We start from the raw sequence: 4,433 nt of genomic DNA, 5'->3' as shown, positions 1-4,433 counted from the left end.
ACAGGCGCGGCGCGGCGCGCGGAGCCCAGGTGGCGGAGCCGCGGGCTCCGAAGGTGAGGGTGGGCGAGGCTTTCTCCACCCAGCATCCGGTCGGGGAGCCTGCCGCCCGAACAAAGATGCCATCAGCCAATCGCGGGATGCGTTGGGATTCTTCTGTTGCTGCCTGTTGAAGAATCAGCCTTCTGGACCCTGGGACGCATCTGTTTTTCTTCATTTTTGTTCAATACTCGTTATCAGAACCGTGTTTTTCCTGGGATGCTTTGAATCTGGTTTGTAGGGAATTAATGATGATCTCTGTGTTTGAAAACGACCAATTAATGTAGTTTGTAGTTCTCAGATTCGTGCTTCAGATCTTTTCCTCAGTACTTCTGATGTTGAGGTTTAAGATAAAATACTCCATCAGAAAAGATCTAACCTGGACAATTCTGAAAATTAGTGCACATCCATTGTAAAGAGCCCCAATAGCAAATATGTTCTCAAACATTTTGGCCAGAATTCACTGACCAAATAAAATATTAATCCACAATTTAAATAAAAGAGGTTTAAAATAGGCATTAAAATATCATTAAATATTTATTTTGGTGAATTGCCAACTGTACATCCACTTATTAAATGTACTTTCCAGTGAGGATTGCGGATGAGAACTGCTGGCTGAGAGAGATGAATGCATCAAAGAGAATTTGGTAACTTTAGAACCCGTAAGTTCTATTCAGAAATCACAAGATTTGAAGCTGGATAGTACAGATCAAATGTGCTTTCCCTTGTAAACATGTTGGACTTCATTTTTTTGTTAATAAAATCTCTTCAGATGTGGTCTTCTTCTCTTCTGTCACTCAATTTTATCTACCAGGTAAACCTTACTTGGCTTAATTTTCCAAATTTCTGTTCCATTCAAACTACATCCAATTCTAATAATTTAAACAAAATAATCCGTATCTTTTTCTATCATCTATGTCAAAAGGTACTGAAATATGAGAAACTTCATTTTAAAAATGAGTTTTGAACTTTTGAGACAACTGGGCAAGGTCTGAGATTTAAAGAGGTATTCAAAAATAACTTTGAAAAACAAGCTGTTTAGAATTGCACTGCAGTAATGGCTGTCAGCCAATCACAGTGATTGTCGGGCTTTTATTATTCAATAAAATGACTCCCCTTTATGTTAAATGCAGCTCTGCTGAAGAAAAGCAAGACATCAATATCCTCCTTGCGCTTCTTCCATTTACTTACATAATTGGAGTACAGTGCTGAAAATATTCCACTACCATTTATTTCCAAGCTGCCATTTTTATCGCGTTAGTTTGCTCAGTCACATTAAAAACGAGTAATCAAAGTTAGACCAAGGGAACTAGTATTTACAGAGCGTAGCCTCTCGGTTAAGTCTCATAACAGCTCTATGGCATGGGTACTATTACACTCATTTTAAAGATTCAGGAAAACAAAATCAGAGTTTCGGGAATGGCACAGGATTCAGAGGATTCTGTCGTCTCAGAAGAAATGAGATTGGACCAATGCTAAATGTGGTGTCACAGCATTTTACAATAACTACTGGAAAAATACTAAATACTTTCAGCTGCTGTTACTGATGCCAGTTGACAAAGACATTATTTTCTAAATTCAGCACATCTAACATACATTTGTGGAAATAAGTTAGCTATATTATTCACCGCGAGTAACAATTGTACACACATTTTTATTCACATATCAATTCCATAAAACGGAAAGAAGGAAATAAAGTACAGAATTGAAGGAATTAAATTTTTCTTAGCAAGAAAAATATGAAAGCAGTGATGGTGTCGTCTTTCTCAAGTTCTCCTGTTAACAAGGAAAACTTCCTAAATATTTCAAACAACCACCTTTTTTTTAAACCACTCTGAAGTAAACCATGGAAGATTTGCAAAAAGATGATGATACCTAAGGAAAATCTATTTTGAAATAAATGCTACATAATCACAAATGTTTTTCATTTTAAAAATATCAAAATATGAAGTATATAAGCCGACACACTTGTGAAGATAGGCTTAGTTTAAAATTATAAGTTAGAATATCATTGTTTAAAGAAACACTCATATCCAGTACTTTCAAATCATTTTGTTTTATTTTATTTTTTACAGTTTAATGATTTTACTTTTGTTACTTTTTCTTCATTGTGTATCGTATTCATACCTGTCCACATACTTGACTTATACTTTGCTTTTAAATTTTCATGGATCCTTGTAATTTTTCCAACATTCCTATTTGTGGGAATTGAAAATACTGAAACACATCAAATAATGAATATAAATTATCAAAAAAATGTTATAAGTACTTTAGTCTTCCCAAGTAAACTTTATGGAATCAAAAATTTATATACAATAAGATGTACATCAAATTTTATTGATTTATATACAATTATATTGATTAATTTTCTTATGAAATTAATAAAATAACACTATTGCTAAGAAAGTAAACTTAGAACAAATGAGTGCTTCTGCTAATATTGATACTTGAATATATTTCTTAAGAATTAGATTTGTAAGGATGGCAGAAAAAGTGACAGTGTACACAGGAAAGCACTGGTAAGTTTCCAGATTAACTTGCCTCACAAAGAGGAAAAGCAGCCTGACAAGTTCAGACTTCCAACCATGTGTTATTATTCATCAAATTCATTGTTTACTAGTCTGACAATAATCCATTTTAAATAGAATATAAAATATGTTCCGCTACAAATATAGAAGCCAAGAATTTTAAAAAGATTTTTAGCCTAAAGATGAATCCTGGAGCCAGAAGTAGGCATAAGATACAGTTAAAAATACTAAGTTAATTTTTAAACACTTTGATGCATATGAAGATAAACATAATAAGAAACCTCAAAGGATCAAAAGGAAAAGTAATGTTTGCAACTGAGAAACATCATAAAGGAAATATGTCTGCCAGTTAATACGCAGTATTTACTGTGTTTGGGGTTCTGGACATATGCGAGTTCATAAATTCCTCATAAGGGGAAACTGAAGTTCTAAAATACTCTGCGCAAAGCCATCAGATCAATAAATGGGACAGGAAAGGGGTTTCTGATCTAGTGAGACAGCTACAGACCATGCAGGGACAAAGTAACTTTAATGATGCAGTGCAGTCTATACAGCTGAGGAGCTTAGAAAATGAAAGAAGGAAAGCAAGGAAGGATGGGGAATGAACTAAACAAAATGAAGACAGGAAGGAAATGACGGACAGAAGGAGACAAATGGGGGAAATTGTAAAACCAAGAGTACCGAGGGCCTGGAAAGTCTGCCCCCCAAATGCTTGAGAAATATAAGAGCAAACACTGGACAGATCTGGGTCATACAGATGAGACATAAAAGACATGTGACATAAGTACCTTAGAAAAACAGTGCAGACTTTACAGTGTTTCTTTAGTAAGACTAAATATTGCCTGAAAGCTGCAAAAAACAATCTTGCTGAGGTTAACAAAACCCTGTATCAGAAGTTACATTTATAAAAAGAGAGAAATTTGAGAGATTTGTTTAACTAAATGACCCAGACTGGTTTCATTGCAGAATTAATTTTTGTCTCAGAAAAATCTTGAAGATGTACAAAAGAAAACTGACATTTTAATGTTCATTCATAACATAGCAAGGTATGAAGTTGCTTCTTTATATAGAGTGATATAGTAATAGTTATTATCCTCCGTTTTATTTTTTCTTATAGATTTACTTGTTTATACTTTTAAAACCTTGGGGTTGAGAGATGAACTACATTAAAAGTATAATTATTAATTAATAAAACTTTGTAATTTTTCTTTTGAGTTAACATTTATTCCTTGATGATTCTAACATTCAAGAACGAATGCATGAGATCAGTTAGTTATCGTGGAGTCTTGAACTCCTTCTATTTCCATGAAATTTATAATATACTTTGTTATTATTATAAGGGTTACATCTTGAAAACAAAATTTCCTTTTCTAAGAATAAAATGAGTTTTCACAGGGCAGATTGTTATAATAGAATCATTTTATGATGACAATCATGTGACAGTCTAGGTCTGCAAGTTGCTAAGGGTAGAATTGAGTATTTCAGTAATCAATATTTGCTCATTTGCATCTTTATGCTAACAGTTATTTAAATAAACATTTGAAAAACATCAGTTATAGGTGAGAGTAATTGAAGTCTAAGTTTGTGATCTCTATGCTGTAGAGTTTTCTCTCCTTCATACTGCACATAGGTTGTTTTTGTATCTTTATATTTTTTTATGTGTGCATTTTTTTTACATAAGTGCGTATTTGCAGTACAAAATGATTACATTCACTACAGGGAATTGGTACATGTACATAATGCTTTTCAATTAAATGAATTAATTAAGTAAATCCACATCAGATTCGTTTAATTATAAGACCATATAAAGTTAATTATCATATATGCCAATTAAAAAATAGACTAATAGGCCAAAGAACACATAAAACA

This window comes from Chinchilla lanigera, unplaced genomic scaffold, assembly GCF_000276665.1.
Source record: "Chinchilla lanigera isolate Chin_1 unplaced genomic scaffold, ChiLan1.0 scaffold00016, whole genome shotgun sequence".
NCBI classification, from domain to species: Eukaryota; Metazoa; Chordata; class Mammalia; order Rodentia; family Chinchillidae; genus Chinchilla; species Chinchilla lanigera.
This window is presented reverse-complemented; position numbering follows the sequence as displayed.